Source organism: Neolamprologus multifasciatus, chromosome 2 (assembly GCF_963576455.1).
Source record: "Neolamprologus multifasciatus chromosome 2, fNeoMul1.2, whole genome shotgun sequence".
In the NCBI taxonomy this organism is placed as follows: Eukaryota; Metazoa; Chordata; class Actinopteri; order Cichliformes; family Cichlidae; genus Neolamprologus; species Neolamprologus multifasciatus.
This window is the reverse complement of record NC_140440.1, coordinates 11,938,732-11,960,225: the sequence shown is the minus strand read 5'-3', so window position 1 is coordinate 11,960,225 and position 21,494 is coordinate 11,938,732. Positions and strand designations below refer to the sequence as shown.

Sequence of the window (21,494 nt, the reverse complement as noted above, 5' to 3'; positions counted from 1 at the left end):
ATCAGCACCAAGAAAACTGATCAGACACCATTAACATTGGGTTTAACAACTTCTTTATACAAGGGAAATTTGTTTCTAGATCGTCTTTCCACTTTTTATACTTGTAAAGTTAGTTTAGCGTTGTTAAAGTGGCAGAAGGAAATCTGACATTTATTAGGATACATACAGCGAAAGTGTAATCGCACTTGCAGTCTGCTAAACCATCCATCTCTGTATTATCTGCATTAAAGGTATTAAATAGAAGTAAGCTATTCTTCTTCTCCATTGGATATCTCATTATTGCCTTCCTCCAGTCATGGCTGCATCTTCCCTGAACTCTGTCATTAAAGCTCCAGTGTGGGTCTTCTGATTTAGTCTTTCAGTTAGCAGTATCACTTTCATGCTCATATGTGTCACTGTTTAATGAAGAGCTTCTCAGAGGGTATATAAATGAACAGCTTTCGCATAGATTGCAACACATTTTTAGTATTTAACCCTGAGCAAGTAAGACACTTTATCTTGACACATTCTTTTAAAATTTCGTTCTCAATTTAAATATTTACAATTAAATTAAAAATGGCTACGTTTAATTTTTTTATCACCTTTGCTTACTCTATGTTATCACTTAAATACTTTGTAATTGTTTAAAAGTCCTGTGTCTTAAAAGCTGTTAGTAGCTTACAGCTCTGTAGCTACCAATGGTTCAACTCTTACATCCATCAATTTGTGTAGATTAGTAGTCTAAGCAGTCTTTTAGCTGGAAGGCCATGCAGAAACAGGGTAAATGTGTGCTGTAGAAACTACTCACTGGGTTTGCTCAGGGTTCCAGATGAATGAAGGACTGCAGCTGAGTGGAGCAGAGGGCTGAAGGTGAGGAGAAGGGGAGAGGAGAGCTGTGGATGTGGCTGTCGGGACGAGTGACTGCAAAGTTCCAAGTCCTTTTCCGCCTATTTATGTGTTTTAGGAGTTTCACCCCTCGCTTTCCTCCCCTCCTTTCCCCTATTTCCCCCCCTCTTGGGCTCCACTCCCCTCTCCAGCTTGCTCCACGCTTTCACTCAGTCTCATCTTCATGCAAATGACTTCCTTGCCCCCTTCATGCCCTTTGACTTTGGCTCTCCCTCCTTCACCCGCCTCCTCCTCTCTCCCGTACTCTTTATAAGTATCCCATTAAATGAATAATGCGTTCAGCAGTTCTGCATGCACAGCCAGGGGTCCGATGCAGTCCGTGGTTAGAGTGTCAGTTCACAGTTTGATACTGTAGCGCTCTAAACCTACATATATGACTAATGAGGTTAATGGTGTACTTATTCTCTAACGGTTTCTTGGTCACGTTTTTGAATTTCAGTTGAGCTACTAGATCCAGTCCCAGTGCTGCTTTTTAACTCATGTAGGAAGCTTTATTGCCTCTGTCAGTGTCAATTTGCATACTTTCTTTAATGTGTTTTTCAGGGGCTTATAAAGTCAGTCAGCATTATATTCAAAAATGCAGAGGAATTACAGGGTTTCAGACACAACAAGATTGTGTTTTTGGTGGCTCTTGGTAAGTGATTGGCAAAAAACGTACTGATCTAGTATAGTCAGTGGTTTAAGAAGTTGTGCTTAAGTTGTACTTGAAAAGTGATGAGCTATGTTTTGTATTAAACTGTATAAATTGTATTGAGCTGTTGCAATTATTACCATGATTGGTCAACTTTGTTCAGAGAGCTACTCTTCCGAACTAACGTGAGTATTTCTGGAAGATTTTACATTAATTGTAACAGTGTCATGATTCTTTGTTATTATTTTCTGAACACTTTTAGAACAACTCGCATGTTTTCTACAAAAAATATGATAAGCATTGAGTGTTTTTGATCAAACTTTGGCTTAGACTGGCTATAAATAACTATTGTTAAATATGCTTTAGTTCCACGCCTATAGGAAACCAAAATAACAGTTGCAGTTTTCTCCCATTGTGTTAGTCTCCCAGTCAGCTTACAGAGCATACTTTAGTATTTGTATTCAAGATACTTTTTACTTTTGTTTGGTCAAATATTTAGTCTAAGCCAGATTTCTGAGGTCATTTTGTTATGTCTCTGTTTGTATGTGTGTGGGTGGAGGTTGGGGGTGTGGTACTTGACTTGCTGAACTTGGAGGTGACAGACTCACACTCACGTGCAAACACAAAAATATGTTGGCATGCTGAATCAGCCCACATGTAATGATTTCCATATGGTCACGTTTCTTTAAAACAAAAAACCTCAACCAAAACACCTACACACACACACACACACACACACAGACCAGTTGCCTTTAATTTTTTGGCCTGTAGAATTCAGTCTGCTTTGACCCAGTAACATTTGAAAAGGAAAAGTTAACTCAGTGGTGGAGTGTGCTCAGTTTTATCAAAGTAATTCTGGCAAAGCATCAAGTGACTCAGGATGGGGAAGAAGTGCTGCTGACTTAGCTGAGGATATAGTCAGGTAGTGGAAGTAACCCCTTGGAGATCTCCTCAATCCCACTGACACTTTCTATAATGAAAGCAGTGTGTGGAGACAAGGGGGACGACTGGCATAGTCACACAGTTCTTTAATGGTAGAAACACAGGGGAGGATGAGGTTCACCCTAAATTCTGAAAAGCTCTGGAGTTTGTTGGGAAGTCCTGGTTGGCACATCTCTGCAGTGTTGCGTGGGGTGGCGGCGCTGGATTGGCAGACTAGGGGGGATGGTTCCATTTAAAAGGTCGTAGTCGCAGAACAGTGGACCAGTTCTTTATCCTGGATATCCTGGATTGGATAATATTCAAGGGTGTGTGTGAGGTTACCCAACCAGTCCTCAGGTGTTTTGGGAATTTGAAGAAGGCGTTTGACCAAGTCCCTCAAGATATCGTATGAGGGGAACTACAGGAGTATGGCTAGTTGCAAACTACAGCAAAAGCCAATGCATGTTGGATTTCTCCAGGGCTGCGCTTTGTCACCAATTCTGTTTATAATTCTTATAATTATAATACTCTGCTGTAGCCAAGTGGTACAGGGTCTGTGCTTTGATGGTCTCAAGATATTGTCTTTGGTTTTTGTGGTTCTGTTAATCTGTTGATGTGGTTTTGGTGGCATCACCTGGCTTCATCCGGTGATGGCCTCCAGTTTGAGTATCTCAGGGTTTTATTCACAAGCGAGTGGAGGATGAGATTTACAGATGGATTAGTTATATTGTTTATTGTCCTTTTTGAAATTCCATTTGTGTTTTGTGGCAGCTGTCAGAGAAATATAAACTAAAACAATAAAGAGATTATTGTTACAGACATTACTGAGATTAAAAACAAGAAGGTGCTGCAGAAATGTGGAGCTGTCGCTCAGGTGGTAAAACAGGTTGTCTACTAAATGGAAGGTTCGTGGTTCACTCCCTGTCTGCTCCAGTCTGCATGCCAAAAGCCCTTAGACAAGATACTACCCCCAAGTTGCTTGTATGAATGCATGTGAATGTTAGATAGAAAGCACTTAGAGTGGTTGTGTGAGTGCTCATATCTCTAAAACCATTTTTATAATGAAAGTATAAATAAAGGCCTTTTGAGAAAATGGTGGGCAAGGGATGTTGATATTTTTGCATTAGAGAGAAATGCAAACACTGTTGTCTCTTCTGTTACTGTGGGACGCTGTGGACACACCCATGTCAGCTCTACTTTTTCATCATATAAGGTCGACCCTGACTAGCTGGCCTTGATTTAGAAACACATAGGTCTGACATGTAAGTTTGCTTACAGACGGTGTAATTCACAGATTGTGGAAATTGGCATCTGGCAAACAAAAAATAAAACAATGTCATGTCCGAAGCTGTAAAGAGCTTATGAAAAAGGAATATTTAGGCCATCTAACCTCAGGAATTCGCATGATAAGGTGGGGCCAGGTTTCACAATGAACTCACCCGAAACTCTGGCTGATTGGGACCCACACCCAGTTTCACACCTTGGCTCAGGCGATTAGAGGATCATCAGGGGGTCCTTTTGTCCCTCTGTGGGGGGAAACTCCCACTAGGTTTAAATCTGGGACTCTCCACCATTTGACCTTAGAACTGAAGAAGCTTCTCGGATGAGAGGTGAAACGTCTTCAAGTAACTTAAAGAAGTCCAGACGCTTTTCTTTGCAAGCTCCTTTGACTACGATGACCTGGATGACTGAGAACCTTCACAGACAGGAATATTTACCCTGTTATAATTGTTGTTGATACTTTCACTTTGTCAAATGTAATTTTAGGGAATATTCATTAATATATTTTTCAATTAATGTTGCTGGGTTCTTAAAAAAAAAGCAATCTATATGAAACACTATAATGTTCTTCAACAACTATGAATATGCAGTCTTGTAAAAAAGAAAGACTAGAATTATGTGTAATCAGACAGACGTGCAACCTTCAGAGACATTGCAAAAAGCCAATGACAAACTGACTCAGTGACTGTACCATTGCAGTAATTGAGTCAACCACAAACTCCATTGTATACAGAATACAATGAGAAAAAAAAGAATCAAGTTGCTGGTCCAGTCAAAATCCAGATGTCAACTTGAATGAAATGCTGTGGCAGGACTTTAAGAGAGCTGTGCATAAATGAACAACTGGAAACTTGAATAAACTGAAGCAATGCTGTAAAGAAGAGTGGGCCAAAAGTCCTCCATAATAATGTGAGAGCCCAAACGTTACTTCAAGTTATTGCTGCTAAATGGTTTAATAACCCTATTAAACCATTTAGCAGCTTAGATTTGCTTAAATTTAAGCACTATTTTAATAATTAAATCATTTGTGATTAATTATGAACCTGTCAGGCACTGTCCCAATTATTCTTGGAAGGACACACACAATGATTGCACTACACTCACTAGTGACAAATGAAGTGTGAATGTTTTGCTCTGGGAATTTATAGCACAACAGAGGGAAAAGTGGATGATTTTTTTCTTTATCTTGCATGCCAAAAGTCAGATCATCCAGTACACTTTTCACCCCTGGCTGCACCCAGTGGCCTGCCTAGTACTCATATCAGGTTATGAAACAGATTCAGTCTTTTTATGACACAAACTTTGACGGCTAAGAAATATTATCCAAACTTGGTTTACAAGCTGGAATTAGTTTTGCAGCCAAGTAACATCACTGAACTTTCTAGCAGAAAGTAAGAAACAGAGTTGAACACATTGATTTCAGCGACTGGGTGAAGATATTGAAGGCCCCCTGAGGCAAACCATGAGGCAACTCAATGGACCGTACAGCCTGCAAACAAAATAACAGAGATGTTATTGTTTGGTCCGTCGCCAGGGTTGCTGTAGTGACACAATGTGAGGTCATTGTTTTGTCTTCCTGGCTTCATCTAAGAAATATCCGCAATCAGACATGCACACGTGGACACAAACAAATCTAGTCTCGTGTGTCAGGACATGAACACACAGAGATGCGTGCGGTGCTTCACATGAAAGCTTGTAATAAATTAAAACAAAAGTCGCATCAGTTGTTCATTATATATATTTATATATATATTTGACCTGTTCCTTTTCGAGCTGAAACCTTTCCTCACCATGTCTGTGAAGGTTCTCAGTCATCCAGGTCATCGTACTCAAAGGAGCTTGGAAAGAAAAGCGTCTGGACTTCTTTGAGTTGCTTGAAGACGTTTCACCTCTCATCCGAGAAGCTTCTTCAGTTCTAAGGTCAAATGGTGGAGAGTCCCAGAATTATAATCCCAGATATATAATGCCATCTATAATCCAGTTTTGAGATCCCTTCCCAGACGCCTTAACGCCCACTCACAGCGCCTTGAGGCGACATTTGTTGTGATTTGGCGCTATATAAATAAAATTGAATTGAATTGAATTGAAATCCTGGGCCATCTGACCTCAGGAAATCACATGATAGGGTGGGGCCAGGTTTCACAATGAGCTCACCCGAAACTCTGGCAGATTGTGACCCACACCCACTTTCACACCTTGGCTCATGTGATTAGGTAGAGGATCATCAGGGGGTCCTTTGTCCCTCTTTGGGGGGAAACTCCCACTGGGTTTAAATCTGGGACTCTCCACCATTTGACCTTAGAACTGAAGAAGCTTCTCGGATGAGAGGTGAAACGTCTTCAGGTCCAGACGCTTTTCTTTCCAAGCTCCTGAGACCCTTTCCTCACCATATAACCTTGTTCACACTGTTCTCTTAACAAGCCTTCACTCAGCATGTCCCCAGGTCCTTGTTATTGTAATAATCACTGTTGATTTCCAGGAATAATCTCCTCAGCTGTGTGGGAGCAATCTGTGTCTGTGCATTACTTTGCACATTATTGGATAAATTGCGCGTATGCGTGTGTGTGTGTGTAAGCGCTTGCCCCGTCTAATGGATGCAGCAGGTCAGCACAGAAAGAAGAGACAACAAGTTTGATTGTATTTTGTATCTATGTAGCACATGGCTTGCTGACATATGGCTGCAGTACTATCAGAGTCCCAGATTTATTTACATGATGACACAAACATATAACCCATTTGTATGTCTGTCTGAAATTGCTACTTGATTTAAATCACGGAGATCTTAAATTTGGATTCTTATAATGATAATTCTAAAAAAAGTTTCATCGCATAAACCCTCTGACCTACCTTAACTCTGTAATGAATCATTCATGATTCCTACCGTTTGCCTCCACAGGAACAGAATATTATAACTGACTTTGTTGAATGTTTGTGCAATCAATCATCATAACCCACCACATTCAGACAAGCCAATATTAGATGTCGAGACCAAAGCGATTTATATCTGAGAATTATGGATGAACAGCTCTGTTTAGAGTATTAGGTGACAGAAGAGTATTAAAACACAACACATGAATTTACCACAAGGAACGCACAGCTGCTGAGCTTGCTGTTTCTGCTTCCTCTTACTCGATTTTGTGTCTTTTGTGGCAATTTTCGAGGAGTTGGCACCTGGATTGCGTCGTCTAGGTTTTGTTGGAAGGCTTTTAAAAGCTTCACAGAGAGCATTTGCACAAGGGTAACTTCAAATAGACATAAGGGTTCATGTGGAGGAGAGAAGCGCTGTGGTTAGTGACTCATGTGATTTTCTTCTTAGTTGCAATAACATTTGCTATTTCCATTTTTTGGCAAGCCTTTCTTTGTCTTCTTAGAGAGCTTGCGTTGTGCGAGTAACTGTTGGTGGCTATAAAACCCTAAAGAGAAATTATATATGAAAAATTGCAAAAAACGGCATCAGATGGCCACTAGGTGTACTTTAAAATTCTGAAATGCCTCCATGACCTGAGTGCCAGATCCTGAAATTGTTGGTTGGCAAGCCCTCATTTCATGAAGTACAGCATCCCTTATCAATAAAAAAATCCCTCATAAATAAATACATGTTTTGTCTTCTCTCGTTCTTTGTCTTTTGCTCAACCATATCTGCCATAGGAGTAGGAGACACTTTTAAACTTTAAAAAAACACTAGGGCCCATGAAAAGGTCACAGTACTTTTTCTTGTGGGGACATTCAAAAATGAGGTCTCATTTGATATTAATGAGGCTTGCTCACAGGTTAAAAGGCAACATTTATCATTAGTTTGAGTACTTAAATCTTTTTTTTAATACCAAAGGTTATTTACTGGCAAAAATATCTACAAACAAGGGACAAGGGTGGAAAATTAGCAACCACTATAAGCTCTATAATCATTTTCATGCTCCATGTTGGTACTTAGATCAAAATCCTTTGCAGAATTCATGGCCATTACCGAATGCTGTTTTTAGTCTCTTGAGACCCTCTGATAGGCAATTACTGCAGCCACCTACAGTTGTTGCTTGTTTGTTGGTATTTCTTCATTCAGTTTTGCATTTAATAACTGAAAGGTGGGCTCCAATGGGTTCAAATTAGATGATTGACTTGACCATTAAAGAATACCCTTACCTTGAGAAACTCTATGTTTGACACATTCCATTTCCATCATAGTCTTGAAAGCATCTTTTAGTTGTGACCTAGACAATGATATGCCTACCTCTTTGACAGTGTTCTTTGTTAGACGTCAAGTTGTTTTTCTTAACCATAGAAAATAACAGTCATCATGCATTTCAGTTTCCTTCTGTGGTTTTTCAGGCCTGTTGGTGTTGCCGAGCTAGCCACTGCGTTCTGTTAATACATTCAGTTATTCAGTTGAAATCAACTCAAGAACTTTTATGTTCTTCATTTTTCATGGAATAAAAACAGATGTCATCTCGCCATGAAAATGGATCTCCAATTAATTTTGATCCTTCATGGGTGTCTGTATATAAGAATGACTATTACTTCAGAAACAGTTATTACTTTTGTTAAAACCCTTGAACCAAAACTGAAAGTCTGCACTTCATTTGTATCTTAATTTATTTATTTAAATCTACAAATACAACACAGCTACAAAAATTGTGCTATTGTTGAAAAAATGATGGTCGAACCAATAAGGAGTTAGGAAGATTTATGTATCGGTTTCCCTTTTTCTTCCTTTTTGTTTTTTGTTTTTGAATAGGTCATGGCTGATGTTTTAATATATCATTACATTTTGTGCCCTTTTGCCATTACAGAGTTACAGAGCTGGCCATTTAAAATGTTTTGAAAGCGTAAGTCTAATTTTTATTACTGTTACTGCAGTTTTATGTCTTCATAGTCTTGTGTCTTTATTTGTCTTTCTCTGACTGTATTTCAATATTTTACCCTCCTGCTGGTTTTGTCTGTCTACCCGTTTGGAGCTTCTCATTCTCGTTTCCCTCTTTTCTCTCCCGCTGTCTCCTCTGACGCACTAAAGTAAGATCCCATCATGTTTTTCCCATCATGCTCTCCTCCCACCCTGTGGTGAGGCAGTGAACCCCCAGCCGGAGGTATAAAGGACATGATTTACAGGGCTCCTTTGCAGCAAAAGAAAAAAGAAAAAAAGACATAAAAAGAGAGATCAGTTTTCCAGCACAGTAGCCCTGGGCTTCAATGCAGGTTTCACTCATCAATGTTTTTGGGGTCTTTTTGTTTTTTTTTACTTGATATATGTCAGTTCAACAACGACATGGTGTGGTCCAATTTTGTCATCCTGCAAAAGTGCCAAAATGCATTTCCACAGGAGAAGAAAACAATGTTAAAGCTGCTTTTGGTTTTCTCATATGGGTTCTGTTGACATATCTGGATGGTAAATGGGACTGGTTTCTTATATAGCGCTTTTCTACTCTTCTGAGCACTCAAAGCGGTTACACAACTTGTGCATTCACCCATTCGCACAAGCACATTGATCTAAGTGCCATTGATCTAAGTAACATTCACACACATTCATACTTGATGGATGCATCGGAGAGCAATTTGGGGTGCCAAGGATATTTGGCATGCAGACTAGGGGAAGCCAGGGATAGAACCACCAACCTTCCGATCAGTAGATGACCTGCTCTACCGCCTGAGCTACAGCCACCCCATGGATGGGTGGTACAGAGAACCAAATGAGGGAGGAAGTGGGAACAACAGTTAAACATTAAGGCCCAGGACTGTGCTATTGACACTCAGTGATGCTGTGGTTTAAAAGAAACCATGGGATGTGAAGTCCCAGTTAAATGAAGTCTTGTTTTTTTATCTTGTGCAGCAAAAACGTATACATACATAAATATATACAGTGTGAAGCTGAACTGTGCAGCCTTCTACATATTGAAGAAGAGATCAAAGGTAAATGACCTGATTTTTAAATAGATAGTGTCCTGGAAAGCTGTCTGCAAGGATATCATTAATGTGAATTAGCAGTGGAGCTGGGTTGCTTTTACTCTGAGATGACAAAATCAAAATAAAATGTGGACTTACATAACTGCCAGTGGAATTCTGTTTTGATCAGACAATATTGGCGTTGCAGTCAATATTTCTCAGAAGTAAGTACTAGATGTTTGGTAGTCTGGAATAGAGGAAAATTCTTTCTGAGAAACATCACACAGTGGCTGTTTTAGTTAATAATATTTTGAATTACTAATCCAAGATACCAGTTAACCCTGGAATGTTTTTTATTTTGTAGAACCTTGGAAGCATATCACGATGTTTTTAACAAATAGAGGTAACACTACAAAGTCTTCCAGAATAAATGCTATCTTCTGATATTGATGTAGTTATACATTATGATCAGTTATGAGTTTGAAGCCAATCACTGATTCTGTTTAATAGTACAAAAATCTAGCCTGGAAGTTGGAGCAGGAGATCTGTAGCTAGAAAGTCAAGAATTTACATTCTGGACAGGCTTAAGAAGAAAATGTCAACAAAAGTTTCTAATCCCTAAGCAACAAAGACATTTTAACCCCAGCTGGTCAGCTGGAGTAGGTCCATGGTCAATAGCAGAAGACTGTTTACACTGGAAAGCTGAAAGGTGTCAATTTGTAGAGGTAAAAAGCCTGACGTTTTCTCTCCAGACTCTTATGTGGTATAAATATCTAATTGTGCTTGTTTAGTTCGACTGGGATGAGACTCTTGCACTAAATGCAAAAATTAGGTTCTGATATTTCACCACATGCCACATAATCATAGCCTCACATCATTGCGGTATTTAACGCCTCGTATCATATTTACATAACATCAAATCCCAAACACCTGTCATGTGTGGACAGCAACTGCAGTTGGAGCTGTTAACCTCAACACTGTTATGTGATTCAGGTGAGATCAGAAATGATTCGTGTGGATTTCCTTATGGATGTTGTTATTGTGACCAAGATCTTCAATGTTATTTCAGTTCAAACCTGAAATGCTACAGATTGCTTCTACTGTATTCTTCTGGCAATGCGAACTGTATGTCAATCTCGTGGTCCACTCTTTTCTGGTTGAGAACCATGGTCTTGGATTTGGAAATGTTCATTCTCCTTCTTGCCACTTCACACTCAGCTCTAAACCGCATCAGTGCAAACTGAACCACTGCTGAACTACAGTTTGCAAATAAAAGGCCACCAAAGTGGAGACTCTTTATAACCTGACTATCCCTCGATGTTTTATCCTTAAAAACCGTAAGCAGAATTGGTAAAAGGGACTACCACCCACAGGAGGATGGACCCATGTAGCTTCTGTGGGCTTAGCCCGACTAGGTCCCATGGGCTAAGTCCCAGCCAACAGACGCTTACCCTAGAACTTCTGCTCAAGGCCTACTTCAAGGGTAGGACCGCAGTAATCCTATCCCAGGCAAGGTACACTGGACCCATGAGTCTTTACTCCATGTTGAATAAAAACTCAAGGGTCCAGTGTACTGTGCCCAAGGTTACAAAGCGGATGAGCAGTTGAAATGTTCTCCATTTGTCCCATATGTGTTGACCTTTTTTTTGCACATTATACACATTATTCTATTTCTATTTATTTGCTATGATTTGCTATTTGTCAAGTAACATTGCTGCACTCACTATCCCGGGTTTGTTTGTGTAAGCGTTCTGTTGCTGGCAAATCAAACATTCTGCAAATTAAGACAAATACTCAGTTACGTTTCTTTATACTTTATTATGTTACAGATTAAGTCATTTGTTTATACTTTGTTTATACTATAATTTGTTTGTCTTTTCAGTCTCCATGAGGGTCAGGTTGGGGGAAACGCCCGCTTGGCATTTCCTCATTTTAAAATCCTGATGATGTCACACATGACATCAGCAGGACAAACCAAGTGGAGGGGTTTCTTTTTTTCATAGAGATGCTTCCTTTTGTTTGTGCTAAGGTTTAAATGGATTTGTTGAATGTTTTTCTTTTCATTAATACTGCCATTTAGTTGTGTAAATGTGCATATTAGAAGTGTGAAGAAGTTTTGTGTTTTTAGATCATCTGTGTAGAGTTTTAGATCCCTCAGTTTGAGTGAGGGTGCTGGCTGGGCAATTGGAGGGAAATTGATGGTCCTATTTAAAGCCAGTCTCTCTCCCTTTGGAAACCTGACATGTCTGTGTAGTCTGCTTCCCTACCACCTTCCTTGATGTTCGAGTCTGACTACTTCACACTTGGATACCAGTAAGGCGTCAGTATAGGAAATTCAGCTGCTTTGATTGACAGGTATGCTGACAAAGAGAGCTGTAAGCTGATCGGTTTGTGCTAGTCCTCACGTCTGCGATTCGAGTCACTCAACTGAATGATGTTTGTGGTGTTTTGCCATTTGGAGCATTTTAAATGGAATTACTGGCAAATGATGTGGTTTGCTGTGTGATACAGACTCTCTGCAAAGTTGTGCTTCAGTTTTTAGTGAGTAAAATTCAAGTATTATTCTATTAAGCACTAATTCACAGACATATGTTGGGAAGATTAGGGAGGTTACCATGCTCCTACGCAATCAGACACACACTGTGTGCTGCTCAACATCTCATCTCTCTTGTCATTTGAAAAACAACAACACCCAGACAGACATTCCTCATGAATAAAACCACTGTGAAGTTGTGTCAGGCTGAGCCTATAAATTTTACTGCTGGAAACAAACCAGTATATCTGTACTCCAGTGTCAAAACAAACCCCAAACACCCATTAAGGCTTTTACATATGGAAACACAACAAGAAACAAAGTAATTACAGATCTAACAAATGTTATGAGAAACTGAAAATATGCAACTAAAATAAAATAGATGATAAATAAACCTGAGTGACAGTACTAATATAAAGGCAGGCAGGTAAGCAAACAAAGGTGACCTTTGATTAAACTGACAGAAGAACAATAATAAAACACAGTGCCAGATAACAGGAAATTCTAGCATGTCAAACAGAAAATAATCTAAAGCAATGACAAACTAATAATTATAGGTGGACATGATTAGATATGGAGATGTTTAACTGTCCTAAATGTGTTTACATTATAAATATATGCTACACTAAAAGTCTACAGCCAGCTAGCAGAGTGAGGATAACATAATATATAGTCCATTCATCCAACCATTATTTTCATCTTTCAAAGATTTTGGTGGCAGCAGGCTAAGACAGATTAGATATATAGCTTCTGTGATGAGTTCTGGGTATGCCCCCAAGGTCTCCTCCCTGGTGGTTGTGCCAAAAAAAACATGCAAAAGGAGGTGCCCAGAGGGCATCCTAACCAGACTGCTGAGCCACCTCAACTGGCTCCTGTTGACACGAAGAAGCAGTGGCTCAACTGTGAGGTTTTTGATGTGTCCAAGCTCCTCGTCCTATCTCTAAGGTTGAGCCCAACCATGCAAAGGCCAGCGATGGTAACTAATTTCAGCTGCTTGTATTTGAGACCTCACTTTTTTGGACTTTACCCAGATCTTTGTCCTTGATGTAAATATTTTGGCTAAGCTATTCTTTCACCTTCATAGTTCAATACAATACCAACGTTGTTGCCGATTGTGCACTAATCTGTCAGTCCAACTCACGCTTTGCTCTCCCATTATGGGTTAAGAATATCCCAATACTTGAACTCTGTCACTTGGGGGTGGCCTTTCTCTCCTGACCCAAAGTGAGCTTACATCCAACATAGAGCCTCAGACTTTGCCTTGCTCACTTCCATTATAGCTGTTTCATAGTTGGGTCACGATTCGATGACTCCAACAGAATCATCTGTGAAAAGAAGGGAAGCTGTTCTTAGGTTCACAAAACGGACACCTTCCTCGTCAGTCTATACCTTGAAATCCTGCCCCTCGTCCCCCAAACAAGACTGGAGACGAGATTGGATCCTGTCTGTGATCCGATCCTGTTGGTATAATTGAAATCACAAAATAAAATAGAGTTTTGAACTGATGAGTGTGCTGTTTGGAAAACTAATGGTTCAGGTTTGTAACATTCATCTTGCATGAAAACAAGAATTTGATTCATAGTAATCCATTGAATCGATGTCAACATCATGGTGCCGCTGGAGTGCTATTAACAGTTATTGTGCTTCCCAAAGTCAGATTGTTGAAATTCATTTGCTTGCAATAGCAAAACTGAAGAGGTAAAATAAAATGCAGTTTATTAAACTTCCATGTCAAATAAAAAGGGTTACAGTTAACGTTGAACAGAGTAAATGACTTTACAAATCAGTAGGTAAAAAAAACACATTTTAAAACTGCCTTTTAAATAGCTTTAAAGCATATTCTAGGTCATAAATTCTGGTTATGTAATTGAAGGGTTACAGTTGAAGCAAAATGATGGCAGTGCTTTCTCTGAACATGATATGGTAAAACAATCAAGCTTTGAATGTACTGTGCAGAGAGACCTTGGCTAGAGTCTATCTCTACTTGATGATTAATTACCAGTTTGAGAATTTAGACTAATTATTTATGTAGATACTTGATAAAACAATGCAATCCAGAAGTTCATTCAAGGAACAGGAAGTTCTCTATATTGACATGTTTCAACAAGCCTGAATTATGTCAGCTTATCATACTGTAGTTCTGTTCTTTAATATAATGTACACCGAACACCGAATGTATTGCTCCCACTTTTACAGCCAAAGCAAACAGTTGTATCTATAACTTCTGTTCCCTGAAGGAGAGGAATGAGGTTCAACGCATGAGTATGGGATACCACACCCTCTCATGTCCAGGCTGAAGAAACTTTTATTCATGCCTCTAAGGCAGATGAGCTGTGTTGACATGCGCAGAGCCCCGCCTGCACATATACCCACTGTCATCACAGTCATCCCTCAGTTCGATAGCTCAAAGGCTTGCCATTTGTAAGCATACAAGCCTCTAGTGGATGACGCCACACTAGGTGGCAAACCCTTAGCAATCAAATTGAAGCATGAAGGTGCCACAGATCCAGGCGCGGATGAAACGCCTCTACTCCCGCCTGAGAGAAAAGGTCCCTACGGAGAGGTAGCTGCCAAGGACTCACTGCTAGCAGACCGATTATCTCTGTATACAACGGCCTTGGAGGCCACCAAGGGGCTAGAATCTGAGAGATACTGCCGACACACAGCGGGCAGTGAGCGTTTACCCTGCAGGCAAAAAGATCTACTTATGCCTAGCCAAATAGATCCAAATCTGGGACACTATCAAAGGGTGAAACCTCCTCCCCCTCGTGCTCTGAGGGGTGCTAGCGCTGCCTTGGCACATTTCGCGAAGGTCCGAGAAACGAGAGACAACCCGAACGGCAGCACAAGGTATTGGTAGGCTATGCCCTCGAATGCAGTGAAACTCCCTTTGGTTTGGGTGTATAGCCACATGAAAATAAGCATCTGTTAGATCGATTGTTGCACTGGTTTGTCCAGATACACAGCCCTGTCCCTGTCTGGGATATCAGAGAGGCTCAGCCACAGGTGCCTCTGGGCCACTACTGTTGAAGCCATCCCTCTGCCTTGGGAGAGTGCTGTACAGTGGGACGCACAGAGGATGTAATCTGTGGCGGCTCTGACCTCGTTAAGATGCCAGACTCGAGACGAGAGGAGAGGGTTGTGCCATGCGACAGCAGTCCGTCCCAGCACTTTCTCCACAAACATCATTCGTCTTTCCAGGGTTGAGCGCTGGTGCTGGTGACAGAATGCACAGGCTTTGGGCTCTGTCAACGCTCTCCTAGCATGGACAATCACCAGCAAACAGGACAGGCATGGTGCTGGTCACTGTTGGGTAATGTGATGACAGGGGATGTATGCGCAGGAAGGGCTGTGCATATGTTATCACAGGTCAAAAAGGCGTGAATAAAGGTTACTTCAGCCAGGACACACGAGGATGTGATATACCATACTTGCATGTTGCACAGAGTGGATCGACTGAAAGGAAACAGCCCTGACCCATCAATGCATGGACTCCACTAGAACCTTGAATGTATGCTATGGTATTTGGCACCAAGATGTTAGCAACAAATTCTTTGAGTCCTGTAAAATGCAAGATGAAGCCTCTCGGGATTTGACTTGTTTCTCTGGGGAATTTAAATGCCAAGTCAACATCTAAAACTCGTTGTTGTGCTGCTTTAAACATATTTGTACAATGATTGCTTTGTGGCATGGTGCATTATCCTTTTGAAAGTGTACATGGTCTGATCTCAGAAGCTGAGAGGAGGGAAGTAGACACAACTAGATGCAAAATACAAGACACAAACAACCACCAAAATAAAACAGGAAGTAATAGATGACAGACCCACACAAGCAAATCTGACATAGGGACAAAAACAAACAGAGACAAGGGAACCGGATGGGTATACAAAAGGGAACTAACAAAGGTATAATCAACAAAGCAGGCAGAGGACTAAATGCACAGTGACATGCAAAAGAGACATAACTGAATGGGAAGACAAGAATAACTTGACAATGAAATGGGGAAACCAGACAACCATGGGTACAGAACACAGAGAGACTAGACAGACATGGGGACAGGAATGGAAAAACAACAAAATACTACATAACTAAGACACATGGACTCAACTAGAAGACACATAATTAGATGGACTAGAATACAAACTGAGCACTGGAGGTAATGACATAAAAGAAAATAGCCTTGTGGTCGGAAAGACCTGGCACTTGGCAGGAAACTGTTTTTATTTACAGTGATTCATGTACACAAAGCTTTTCAGCTGCCCTCTCCAACTCACACATACCACACAGCTTTCTCCTCCGGGGTTAGGGGGCTACTGAAATAGGGAAGGCGTAATTGGTGTGATGGCTGACAGCTGTGCCAGCCAGCCTCCCCTGGCACTACCCCCTCAACCCACTGCTCCACCCCTCCTTCTACAACCACAAACCACACCCTGCCACAAGCATTCTTACTAATATTAGAAAAGAGACAAACTAGGACAGAAGTGATCCTCAAAACACAATCATCAAAAACTAAATGATAGCAAGAGCTTCAGTTCTCTTTCAAACCTCACTCAGTATGGGAAGCGCACTCTGGCATGACCAATCCATTTATGACCAATCGGAGGGCACTTCCAATAGTGAGATACTGAGTGAGGTTGTCAGAGAACAAGAGTTACGCATGTAACCAAATGTTTTGGTGTCACTCTGTCACAGCCATCACAATTTTGCCTTGCCAAACGCCTTCAAATCCTTACGCTTTCCATTTATTATTACTGCTTCTTTCAACTTTGAGGAAAAATGTTCCCTTGCTTCCTAATATAGCCTACCCACTAACAGGTACCATGATGAAAAGATGATCCGTGTTATTCATTTCACTTGTCAGTGGTCATAATGCTATGCCTGATCGATCTATATTATGTGCGATTCTAATTTATTGTTAATCAGCCGCCTCCAGCCCTGCACTTAATTGGACAAACTGGTGAGCTGTTTATAGCTGGTCAAACATACAGTCAAATTACAAGGCTGTTCACATTTGTTATTAAATGAAACAGTAAGGCAAATATGGCCCATTATGATTACACTAATACTGTGCCATCACCTTTAAGCCGTACTTTTTTTAAAGATTCGGGCACTGAACCTTTTTTCGGTGAGGTGCTTACCACTGTGTCACCTCGCTAACCACTTAATGGTTAGTGAGATGACCAGATGTAGCTAAATGACCAAATGAACCAATCAAAGTGAAATCATACCAAACCAAGATGCACCTCCATAGTTTACTTTGGACTTACCATATAAGGGCATCACTCTTTGCTGACTAATGTTAAAAACATATAAATGTAAATTACTACCCACATCACAAATTACATTAGATATATGTAAATATAACCTTTGACTAGCTCCTGGAAAGAGCTCACTGCTCTGTAGGACACACACACACACACACACACACACACACATGCAGTGATGGTGGATCACTCTATTTTTCCTCTTGCTCTACAGATGCTCTTATGCTGTCATGTTCTCATGTAACTGTATTGTAAAACCATTAGTGGTTACAGGTGAAAGCTTTTGCAGAACAACAGGGGGAAGACAGAGGCCTTAAGTTTATCGTCCACATCAATAATCAAACAGAGCTTTTTTGATTAATGCATGCCTGAAGGAGTCATAGTCATCTGTTATATAACATCATTAACATAGTGACATAACAGACTAGTTTTTGTTGTTGTTTTTTTTTTCACATTTGCAGCAGGCATTAAATGAACCCCTACTCTGCTGCTTTCACATGCTGGCTTTCTGTTGATGCTTGACTGTGGGCATGCCTAATGGGCAAATAACAACAGTCAATTTTGATGTCACATGACAAAATATACCAGCAACCACATCCCTTTCTCATAGACTCTGTACGGGATATTTTCATAATGCAATTTAAATAAATGTGATTTGATTTGTTGGCATCTGTACTGGTGATTGTAGTATTGAACTCTTCACTGCAAGCACCACAAACAAAGTGAAGCAAAGCATTCCCAATTCAGTTTGGTAGGCCATGGAGTCACCATAATTAAAGTAAATGAAAAAAGTATTGCATGACAAAAATTTTTTTCCAGACCTGTGAATGAATGCAGATGACATTTCTCTTCATGAAAAAATAAGTATATTTACTATGTCAGCCTTCAAAAGTATCTTTTTTTTCTTTAGCCTTTCACACTGTGGGGAGTAGGCCATCTATAGGGGACCATCAAAGTCCTCTGTCCTGTAGCTAATTAAAACTGTTGGATTGCCACCTTATTTTGATCGTGGAGCCTGCATGTTTCAGTGAACCCTAGAGTTATCCCAGGTAGGTTCACCCATGCTGGAAAGAGTTAAAGAGTAGAGGATAGACCCAGAATGATCCCTAGTCCTCCAGTTTAGAGGTTGGTTTGCTCTGAAAACAGCTTTGAAGGCAGGATAATCACTCTAAAAGCCACAGCGAAGGAGACAGATGTAAAAATGTAATAATTGTGTCAGTTAACTTATGTTAAATTAGAGTAACCAGTTAACTAACTGTTGCTTTTTTTGTTCCTAATTAGGTTTGTGTTTGTTCCCCTGTTTTTAATAGACTTGATAACAAAGCCAGAGATATGCTGTGAACACTGGTGTCTAAGACGCCTACAAAAACTGAGAAATCAGTCCAAGTAAGATCCTGTATTATGTACTTTGACTTGTGATTGTTTGAAGCTCTTTCACTGACAACTAATAGTTGGGAAATAAAGAGACAAGGAAGGATATTAAAGTATCACTGAAGTAAAAACAAAACCTTAAATCCCAGAAGACATATCATCACGCAGAAAAAAATCTTAAGATGTTGTTTTTCTTTTAAGGAGGTGAAAATGTGTGAAATATTTTCACTGGTTACCAGAGCGGTTTTAAAAACAAGCGATGACATTGTGAAATACGGATAATGTCATCTCAGGATTATCAAGCGGACATTACTTGAAAATTGCTTAAACAAACCAGCTTGCTTCAGCAAACTTCACTGTCTCCTGCCAGGTTTTGCTTCAGTAGTTTTCTGCACAATAAGGTTTAAAGCCTCCATTCTGCACTGAAGGACTTGTTATAATAGATTGATTTTGCAGCACAGCAGAAAGAGAAAAGCAATTCTTATTTCATGGTGAGGCCTTTTTTTTGGGTAATGGAATGGGTTCTGCAGACACAAAGGTCATATCACTCCCTCAGCATGTTGGAGGATGATGTCAGCTTTAAAGTCAAGGTGAAAATGAAGCAAAAGCCAAATGTGAATATAGGAGATTTCCACACAACCGTACTGTTGTGTAACTGCATTTGGACAGTGATTCTTTGTTCCCAATCCCTTGGTGTCAGTTTAAACTTTGGCTAGTTCTTGCTGTAAATCAAACCCTGATTGACAGGCTGTAATAATAATAAGTCCAATGTCTGCAAAACAGTGCACATCGCTGATTTTTATTGCAAACATAGTGACAGGACTGCACTTATGAATATTGAACAGGATGAATAAAAATGCAAGAACACATTCAGAAACCTTTTGGTGAAGATGTGGTTTGATGTTAGACCAGATGTCTGCAGAAAGAAGAGTAGACCTTCTGCTTTTGTTATCATGCAAAAGGAGAATTTCTCTGCAGAAAAAGTGCAGAACTACTGACTCACACTTGTGCAGTCTTGTAAAAATACAGAAATTTTTCTTCGTGGTATTATTGAAGAACAGCACACAAGAGATTTTAATGCACACGACATACAAATGCACACAGCAAAAGTGACATAATAGAAGCTCTCACACACACTCAGTCACCTTATTCCCTTTCAGTAAGTCAGCCAGAGGGATCATCTAGTACCTCTGGTCTTCCTCTCTGTTCAGGGATTTATTGTCCCTCTCTGAGGAATCGTTAAGTAATGCTGCTTCACTGCCCAGAACTCCTGTGATTCTCAAGAAAACGTATCAGGAGCACCTGCTGTTTCCATGAACCGTGCTAACCAAAATGAACCTAGGTAAAACCTATGATCCCTCACTCACCTAATCACCTCATAAATTCCCCTTTGCCATGGTAGCTTTTGACAGGTGATTTTGGTTCATACATGGATTATTGCAATTCAATATCACAGTCACCAAAACTGCAGAGTGCAGTTCATAAAAAGGGATTGTGTTGGTGACATTTCTCAAGACATTCAATAGGATGTTGCAAAGGGACAGTCATTTGAGACAATGGGCCACACTTTCACTGTACGTTTTTGTAACATCAGCAAGTTTTAAGTCAAAGCAAAGATTGCATTTCTTTATTTATTTTCTGTGACTTTTTTTGGTTTCTGAAGACTTAGAGGTAGAAAACTTTATGCTTTTAACTGTTTTATGGAATGGAGATTCAAATTTGAGGGAAGACCCTTATTGGAATAATGAAGTACCAACTAGAGATGGGAACCGAAGTAGTTCAGTTCCTTGGAGTTGTTAGTCTGCTTGCCTATCAATCCCTATCCCGCTTATCCGTTCCACTTGAAGTTGCGCTACAATCAGTTGATTTCATTTTGTATGCCGGAGGAGGAAAATAGTATAGTTGTAGTTTTCACCGTGGATATGGACACTATTTTTATTTTTATTCCACAAAAGGAAGTCCAAACTGCATCCAGGACAGAAATGGCTGCATTATGCTGTTAACACAACTTCAGCTCTTTGCAAGCACCTGCACAGAAGGCATGTTAACACTGAATGTCGACCCCAGCCTAGAGGCCAGACCCAGAATTTCAGCAGGTAACAAACTGAAGGGCAGCCAGGCTGCAGCCTGTATGCCTGTTTGTATACCGTCAGTTTACAAAAAACATTAAACTGGCAGGTTTTAGTGTTTCTGTTTTAGTTTAGAATCTGTTTATCATGTACTTTTGGCAGTTCTACTTCTAACATTTGTTCAGTTTCAACAGTTGTTCCCAATCAACCCCTGTTTCCCTTTGTTTCCTTTGCTAGATAGCACTGTTCTCATAGTCAAGGTTATTTTTTCTTCTGTGTATTTCTGTATTTTGTCAGTTCCTTACTGTCTATAGCTCTGTGGTAGGTTGTCTGTACTTTTCCCTTTGCCTGCACCTCATTTGCTTTGTTCACCTATCAAACTACTTCCACATGGAGACCCAACCTGGAAACTAGAATTAAAGATTTAAATGAATCTGGACTTAAACTGCGTCTCATGTGTCCTGCGTATGCGTCCTTCTCCTTTGCCTAATCTGTTCCTTGTTGATGTAATGGTTAATGATTTTAAACCATTAGACTATGTTTCGGTCCAGATGGTTGCACTAAGACCCCAAATGACTAAAGTTTGCACAGATTTGAGTCGAAACTCTTTGCAGAGTTGTACAGTAATGGTGTTGTCCTTTGTATTTCTGATGTCAAGTATGTAGTAT

The 21,494-nt window shown here is 40.1% G+C and overlaps 1 long non-coding RNA gene across 3 annotated transcripts in view; it reads left to right on the top strand.

Annotated features, from left to right (window-relative positions):
* LOC146524008 (uncharacterized) overlaps nucleotides 1-21,494 on the top strand; it is a 192,248-nt gene that overhangs the window by 13,847 nt on the left and 156,907 nt on the right. For 2 of the 3 annotated variants that reach the window (XR_014876739.1, XR_014876740.1), the window contains one exon: nucleotides 1-21,494. This exon is cut by the window's left edge and continues 9,923 nt beyond it. The exons of the other annotated variant lie outside the window; for it this stretch is intronic. This is a non-coding gene — a long non-coding RNA (uncharacterized LOC146524008). 3 annotated transcript variants of the gene reach the window in all.